We start from the raw sequence: 9,518 nt of genomic DNA on the forward strand, positions 1-9,518 counted from the left end.
TTTTCCTATATAGGTGAAATTCTAAGTTCTTCTTTGAATCCTCAATCTCAAGTAGTATTAGCTAGATGAACACAGATGTTCACTGACTTTAAGGTTTTCAGATTTCAGGCCATGAGTGAGGGTAAAAGTGGAATCTATACTGGCCAGTAAAATTTGCTAACTTGCTGGTTTCCTCTTTGACATGTTAGCTAAAGATATCACTCTAAGAAAAACATAAGTTTGACCATCAAGCAACAAAGGACAGTGATCAGTAAGACAGGAAACAAATGAAGGGAGCCCTACAATTGTTTCAGCTTACTATTTGGGAAAAGTTTTCAGATGATAATGCAGGGAAGAAGTACGCAGAGAGAGCCCGGTTGTTTCCCTGAGCTGAGAAAATGGAGCTGGCAATCCAGGGAAGCCAAGACAGCTAGAATTACATGGAAGATTGCCGTAGATGAGAGACCTGCACACAGAGAGAATTTCAGAGAGTACCCTTCAAGTATTTAGTTGAGTATTGATCAGGCTATACATGTGAGGAAATTATCCAAGGTTGAGGAAAGAAACACCTTGAAAGGATTAGAGACAATCATAACTAAATGTTATATAGGGTATATTGCTTGTTCCCCAAAGCCACAGTGGAAAATCTAAATTAAAAAGCATCACTTAGAGTCCTGAGAAGGGTCTTGCCTAAACAGTGAGGAAAATTATGCCTAGACTAAATGGAGCTCTGGTTTCCACCTAACAAAGTTTAAAGCAAGTTCTGAAAGGGTCAAACTATCTTCAAGTAACTCTAGCCATATTCTAGAATCAAACTTAAGAATATTTATAAGTATAAAAAAGTCCAGCACATGACAAGATAAAAATAAAAATGTCTAGCATCCTTTCAAAAATTACTAAATGTGCAAAGAAACAGGAAAATGGGACCCACAATGAGGAGAAAAAAATCGGTCAAAAGTGAAACAGAAATGACATAGATGATATAATTAATAGGAAAGGACATCAAAATAGCAATTGTGGTTGTATTCCACATGCTCAAAAAGGTAGAGAAAAGATAGAACATGTTAAGTAGAGACAGGAAGAATATAAAAAAGATTTAAATCAAACTTCTATAAGTGAATATTGTAATTCTGTAATTTAAAAATATACCAGATAGGATTAAAGATTGTATGCCACAGGAGAAAAGATTAGAAACATAACAATATAATAATAGGAACTATACAAAATAAAGTGCAGAAAAAAATGCTGGGAAAAAAAAAAGAGTAGACCATCAATGAGTTGTGGGACGACTCAAGTGGCCAAATATGTTCATAATGGAACTCCTCAAAAAGAGTAGAGGGGGCACATATTAAAAAATTGAAAAAATAATGGCAAAATTTTGTTCAAAGTTGATGAAAATAATAAATATACAGGGGTGCCTGGGTGCTCAGTTGTTAAGCGTCTGCCTTTGGCTCAGGTCATGATCCTAGGGTCCTGGGATCGAACCCCGCATCGGGCTTCCTGCTCCATGGGGAAGCCTGCTTCTCCCTCTCTTATTCCCCCTGCTTGTGTTCCCTCTCTTACTGTGTCTGTCTGTCAAATAAATAAAATCTTTAAAAAAAAATACAGATCTAAGAACAAACCCTAAGCACAAGTAACAAGAATAAAATGACATAAAAACACATAATCATACTTCTTAAAACCAGTAATAAAAAGAAAATGTTAAAGCAACCAGAGGAAAAGACATATTATAATGTGGAACAAGTGGAAAACAAATACATTTAAATGCAATCATATAATCAATCACATTAAACATAAATGGTATAAACACCTTAATTAAAAGGCAGAGGATATCTGATTGCATAAAAAAATAAGACAGAACTTTAAATTTCCTAGAAGAAACCCCGGTTACATGTAAAAACACAAACATTGCAAGTGAAAAATGCAAAAAGGATATACTGTGATAACACTAATCAAAAGATAGCTGGAGTGCTCTATTACTATCAGATTACAAAGGTTTCAAAGTCAAGAATATTGTTAGGGATAAATTGGGTCATTTCATAACAAAAGAAGGGTCAATTCAAGAGGACATCACAAGTGTAAATGTTTATGCACCTAATAATGGAGCTTCAAAATACACAAAGCAAAAACTGATAGAAGTGCTAGAAGAAATACACAAACATGATAGAGATTTCAACACCTTTCCATCAAAAACTGACAGAGCAAGTGGACAGAAAATAACTAATGATCAAGAGTACCTGAAAAAACTATCAACCAACTTGACCTTAAAATTTATAATTCTAGAACACTCCATACAACAGCAGAATACACTCCTTTTCAAATGAACATAGAATATTGACCAAGATATAACATATTCTGGGGCATAAAACAATATCAATACATTAAAAAGGGGCACCTGGGTGGCTCAGTTGGTTAAGCGACTGCCTTCAGCTCAGGTCATGATCCTGGAGTCCCGGGATCGAGTCCCGCATCCAGCTCCCTGCTCAGCAGGGAGTCTGCTTCTCCCTCTGACCCTCTTTCCTCTCGTGCTCTCTGTCTCTTATTCTCTCTCTCGCAAATAAATAAATAAAATCTTTAAAAAAACATTAAAAAGGATTCAATTTATACAGAGTATGTTCTCTGGCTGCCATTGAATTAAATTGGAAATAGATGACAGAAAGATTTCTGGAAAATACCAAAATATTGGAAACAAAATAACATACTTCTAAATAAGCAATGGGTCAAAAAGGAAATAAAAATTAAAATTAAAAAGTACTTTAAACTGAATAAAAATAAAAACACAAAATATCAAAACTTGAGGGATGCAACTTTGGCAATACTTTGAGGGAATAGTTATGGTAATAAACACCTATATCAGAAAAGAAAGATTTTGAATCAATGACATCAGCTTCCACCCTGAGAAACTAGAAAAGGAAGAGCAAATTAAACCAAAAGAAAGGAAATAATAAAGGTCAGAGTGGAAATCAATGAAATAAAACCCAGAAAACTATAGGAAAAAAATTCAATAAAACCAAAAGTTGTTTCTTTGATCAATAAAATTGATAAAAAAATTTAGTCAGGCTTCTTGGGAAATTAAAAAAGAATATGTAACTTACCAGTATCAGGAATGAGAGAGATGACAACACACCAGATTCTACAGATAATTAAAGAATAGTAGAGCAATATTATGAACAACTTTATGTTAACAAATTAGACAACTCAGATGAAAAGAACAAATTCCTTGAAACATACAAATTACCAAAGCTCACTCAAGAAAAATAATTTGATTGACCCTACACCGATTTTAAAAATTGAGTTTATAGTTAAAAATCTTCCAAAAAGAACACTACAGGACCAGATGGCTTCTTGGATAACTTCTTTCAAACATTTGAAGATTTCGAACAATTAAAAATTCCAATTACAGATAAACTCTTTCAAAAAACGGAAGAGAAAGGAATACTTGGTAACTACTATTATGAGGTCACTATTAGTCTGATACCAAAACTAGGTAAAGACACAATAAGAGGGCGCCTGGGTGGCTCAGATGGTTAAGCGTCTGCCTTCGGCTCAGGTCATGATCCCGGGGTCCTGGGATCGAGTCCCGCATCGGGCTCCCTGCTCTGTGGTGAGCCTGCTTCTCCCTCTGCTTCTCTCTCTCTCTCTCTCTGACTCTCATGAATAAATAAATAAAACATTAAAAAAAAAGACACAATAAGAAAAAATTATGGACGTATATACATCATGAACATAAAGGCAAAAATCTTAACAAATTTTAATAAGTTCAATCTAACATTATGTAGAAAGAATAACACCTCATGACCAAATAGAGTTCATCCAGAGAATGAAAGATTGGTATCACATTAGAAAACTGATGTTATTAACACATTAAAAAAAAGGGAAAATATATGAGTTTTCCCATAGATGCAGAAAAACATTTGACAAAAATTTAACATATATTCACGAAAAAAACTCTCAGCAAGGTAGGATTAGAAGAGAACCCCTTCAACCTGATAAAGGTAATCTATAAAAACCCCTACAGTTAACATTATATGTAATGGTGAAAGACAGAATGTTTTCCTTCAAGATGAGGAACAAGGCAAAGATGTCCATTCTAATCATGTCTATTCAACATTATATTTTAGGTTCTAGCCAGTACAATCAGGCAAAAAAATAAAAATAAAAATAAAGGTTACTTGTATTGGAAAGAAAAAAGTAAACCGTCTTTATTAACAGAGGACATGATCATCTACGTAGAAAATCCCATGTAATCTACAAAAATTATAACTCACAAGAGAATTTCATAAGGTTTCAGGGTATAAGGTCAATGTTTAAAAGTCAATTTTATGTCTATATGCCAACAATGGACAATCAAAATTAAAATGAAAACACACTCACAATAGGATTACAAAGAAATACTTAGGGATAAATCTGACAAAAGATGTGCAAGACATGTACAGTGAAATTACAGGGCAATGCTAAGAGAAAATTAAGGTAGACCTAAATGAAAGATATATCCTGTTTATGGATTGGAAGACTAAACAATATTAAAATGTTAATTCTCCCCAAATTGATCTATAGATTGATATAATTCCAATAAAACCCCCAGCAGACTGTTTTTTTGTAGGAAATTTCAAGCTGATTTTCATAAGCAAAAGTTGAAATAAACCTTGAATGCCCTTCAAGGCTTATTATAAAGTTACAATGTATCATTGAACTCAAGGAAGGCAAGTAGATCCTGCAACGTAATAGAATCCAAAAATAGACGCACGTAAATATTACATATATAATCAATTGATTTTTAAAATTTATTTATTAATAGACTTTATTTTTTTTAGAGAAGTTTTGGATCTACATAAAAATTCAGCAGAAACTACAGAGAGTTCTCATATATCCTCACACTACCTCCCCCACACCTAGTTTCCTCTATTATTAACATCTTGCACCAGTGTGGTCAATTGGTTATAATTGACAAACCAATATTGATATATTATTATTAACTAAAGCCCATAGTTTACATCAGAATTCACTCTTTTTGTTGTATATTCTATGGATTTTGACAAATGCAAAATATCACATATCCACAATTATAATGTTATACAGAGTAGTTTAACTGCTCCGAAGATCCTTTGTGCTCAACCTATTCATCCCTCCCCACCTCCTTTTGAACCTCTAGCAACCACTGATCTCTTTACTATCTCCATAATTTTGCCTTTTCCAGAATGTCCTATAATTGGAACCATACAGTATGTAGCCTTTTCAGATTGTCTTCTTTCACTTAAATTTGCATTTAAATTTCCTCTGTGTCTTTTCCTGGCTTGATAGCTCATTTCTTTTCAGTCCTGCATAATATTGCATTGTGTGGGTGTGCCATAGTTTGTTTATACATTCATGTACTGAAGGACATTTTGGTTTCTTCCAGTTTTTAGAAATTATGAATAAAGTCACTATAAACATTTGTGTGCAGATTTTTGTGTGGACCTGTTTTCAGCTTCTTTGAGTAAATAGCAAGGCATGTGGCTACTGGATCATAAGGTAACAGTATGTATAGCTTTGTAAGAAATTGCCAAACTGTCTTCCAAAGTGACTGTACTATTTTTGCATTCCCACCAGCAATGGATGAATGATCCTGTTACTCCAAATCCATTGTTAGCATTTGGTGTTGTCAGTGTTTTGGATTTTCGCCATTCCAATAGGGTGTGGTGGTATTTCATTGTTGTTTTAATCTGTAGTTCGCTAACGACATATGATGTTGAACATCTTTCATATGCTTTTTTGCTGTCTGTATATCTTTTTTGGTGAGGTATCTGGTCAGATCTTTTGCCCGTTTTTAGTTTGGTTTGTTTTCTTATTGCTGAGTTTTGAAAGTTGAGTTTTAAGAGTTCTTTGTATATTTTGAATACAAGTCATTTATCAGATACGTGTTTTGCAAACCTTTTCTCCCAATCTGTGTCTTATCTTTTCATTTTCTTAACAGAATCTTTTGCAAAGGTAAAGTTTTAAATTTTTTTAAAAGATTTTATTTATTTGTTGAGAGAGAGAGAGCCAGCGCACAAGCAGGGAGAGTGGCAGGCAGAGGGAGAAGCTGGTTCCCCATTGAGCAAGGAGTCAGATGTGGGACTCGATCCCAGAACCCGGGGATCATGACCTGAGCCAAAGGCAGATGCTTAACCGACTGAGCTGCCCAGGTGTCCCTAAAGTTTTAAATTTTAATGAAGTCTACAGTTCTTTTAGCTGAAATCCCCTATTATTACACAGGACCCCTACTGATATGGTGGAAATGGGGGGTGGGAGGGGAGGGAGAAGCATTCCATAATCCCATGATTATGTCCCAGTCTTTTAGTGAGCCTGTATCTCTGGGCTGTGACCTTCACAACTGCTTCTCAACTTTCCTTTTTCCCCTGAGGTGTGACAGGAAAGTGAGAAAGGCTGGAGTTGAGCATTTCTCTTCACTCACATCAACAGCTAGATGGGTTGCTGTTGAGTACATCACTTTCCCAGGTCAGTCAGGCTCTGGTAAAACCCCAGTTGTTTAGGCTCTGGTAGAATAGTTTCTCTTGAGAGCAGCACTTTGTTAAAGAGAGAGATAACTCTGGGCATATTTAAAAATGATTTCTCCTCTCCTGTTGGAAGCATGAGGAGATTTTTCTCTGATCTTCACTGTGAGTACCTGGTGGGGCTCTTGGAGGTAAGACCCATGAAAGTGTGGGGATTCCCCTAAGACTGCACCCCAAGAGTTTTTGTCTCTCAAGCTAGTCCACAGTTCAGTCTTCAGAATTTGTTAATTATCCTTTAAGTGCTCCTACCAGGCTCCAGTTGGGACTTTTGCTCCTTAAGCTCTGTTTCTCTGTATCCACCTGTCACCAGTTTTCAGGACAGTAGTTTGCCCTTTGACCTCAAATCTCTGATCAAAAAAGAGTTATTGATTTTTAGTTAGTTCAGCTTTTTTTCCTTGTTGAGTAGACCTCCCATGTGGGACTGGAAACCAGAAGTTGTCCATTGATTTTTAACAAAGGTACAAAGGCAATTCAATGAAGAAAGAATTATCTTTTAACAAATGGTGATAGGATTATGGGATATCCATATTAAAAAAAAAGAAGAATTTTTATCTATACTTTGTGATGTAGGAAATGTTGGGAGTTGGAGCTGACAGGAAAGAAAGAATTTTTGAGATGTCTTTGATGCAAAAAGTTGGTTTTATTTTAATAGGGACAGGGACAGGAACTGTGGGCAGAAAGAGACACACTGGGGTTGTGATGGGTGACTGATTATGTACTTTCATGTTGGGAGGTATTAGGGACAGCACAAGCCTCCAAGGTATTTTGGAAACAAGGTTTCTGGGATCCTGAGGGGGCTAGCTAGCTATTGTTAGGAAAAGGTCATTTATTATTGTTTAGTAAAAACTCAGTCATGAGACTCTTCAGATGTGTATCAGTGGGCCATATGCTTGGAGGATGATTGCCAATATGTATCTTGGAGGGTAAAGATAAAGGAAGTTTCCAAAGGAATTTTTATATGTTAACGTACACTTACAGGATCCTGGGGGTTGGGCTAAGATTGCCTCTTGCCCTTAGCAAAGTATTACATTGAGGCAGCTGAGTCTAGAGGAATGCCACTCTGCCTGTTTCAAGGACTTATCAATGAGTTGTAAGTAGTAAGGAAATTTAATTTTTCTTTTGCCTTTGTTTCCCACATCACTTTCACTATCTGCAAAAGTTAACTCAAAATGGATCATAGAACTGAATGTAAAACCGAAAACTATGAAACATCTAGAAAAAATTTAGGAGAAAAATCTTTATAAACTTCAGTTAGGCAAAGATTTCTTATCTACAACATCAAAAGCAGGATCCATGAAAGAATAATTGTTAGATTACACTCGGCTAAAATTAAGAATCCCCGATCTGCTAAAGAGAATGAAAAGATAGGACATCCACAAGGAAAAAAATATTTGTAAATTAAATATCTGATAAGGACTTGTACTCAGAATATATATATTATATATTCACATATATAATATATATGTATGTATTGTGTATTATATATGTAATTATATATTTACATTTATATATTTATATATATATAGAAATATAAACTATAAGGACATAGTATCTATATTTATTTATAAAATATTTATATTTATATTTTATGTATTTATATTTATATATACATATATAAATATGTATTGTTTATATATGTAATTATTTATATATACATGAAAACTCTATATTAAGATAACAAACAACCTAATTAACAAATAAGCAAAAGATTTGAATAGATGCTTCACCAAAGAAGATACACAGATGGCAAAAACACATGTGATAAGATACTCAACATTATTTATTATTAGGGAAATGAAAATACAAATTAAAACCACAATGAGGTACAACTACAGTCTTATTAGAATGACTAAAGTTAAAAAGCCTGACCACATACCACGTGCAGGCAAGGATAAGGAGGACCTGTATCTTTCATACACTATTGGTAGGAATGTAAAACATGCATCCCCTTTGGAAAGTTTGGCTGTTTCTTAAAAGGTGAAACATATAAATACTATATGACCTTGCCATTATTATCCTAGTATTCACCTAAGAGAAATGAAAGTGTGTGTTTATAGGACGGCTTTTACTTGAATGTCCATAGCAACTTTGTAATAGCTTAAAATTGGAAACAACTCAAATACCCATTCACGGGTGAATAGGTAAGTTGTGGTGTACTCATAGGTTGGACTAATAGTCATCAGTAAGGAAGTAATGAACTACTAATACATGCAACAGCATGGGTGAATCTCAAAATAGTTACAATGAGCAGAAGAAGGCATAAAAGAGTGTATACTATAGGATGTCATTTATATAAAGTTGTGAAAAATATAATTTATGGTGACAGAAGGCAGATTAGTTGTTGCCTGGGGATGGAATGGCAGGGTGGAGCTGAGGAAACTTTTAGAGTGATTATATGTGTATATCCATTCTATCTATCTATCTATCTATCTACCATCTATCATCTATCTATCATCTATCATTTCCACATAATATATTTAAGCAAATGTTCATATAATAAAGAATAGATATATTTATTTATATGTACACAGATATATATATATATATAGCTTGATTATGTAGAAATCATGAAATTTTTACATTTAAATCAGTGCTGTTTATTAGATGTGAATTAGATGTCAATTAGACCCAAAAAAAGCTTTGAAAAAACAAAAGTAGCTAAGTGTGGGTGGGAAACTATTCCCTAATTAGGGAAGAGTACTGTGAAGTCCCTGATACTGGAAACAACTGGGAATAAAGAGGATCACTGACCCTTTTAGTGAAAGGGACCCAGTGAGGTCATCTTATTCATTTCCCTGTCCCCATGAAGATACCAAGTGAAAACTTTCCAAAGAAAGGATTCTGTCCTACTTTTAAGATGTCTTATTTTTTAAAAATTTAGTTTTGATCATCTTTGTGTAATGCCACTTGGTATTCAACCATACAGCAAAATCCTTCTGTCACAGATCTCACTTTGTATGGGACACAGATAAGATAATGGAGTTATGAACGGTGTGTGATAAAGAA

Source organism: Callorhinus ursinus, unplaced genomic scaffold (assembly GCF_003265705.2).
Source record: "Callorhinus ursinus isolate GAN/ISIS: 27379988/994484 unplaced genomic scaffold, GSC_fseal_2.0 scaffold19, whole genome shotgun sequence".
NCBI lineage: Eukaryota > Metazoa > Chordata > Mammalia > Carnivora > Otariidae > Callorhinus > Callorhinus ursinus.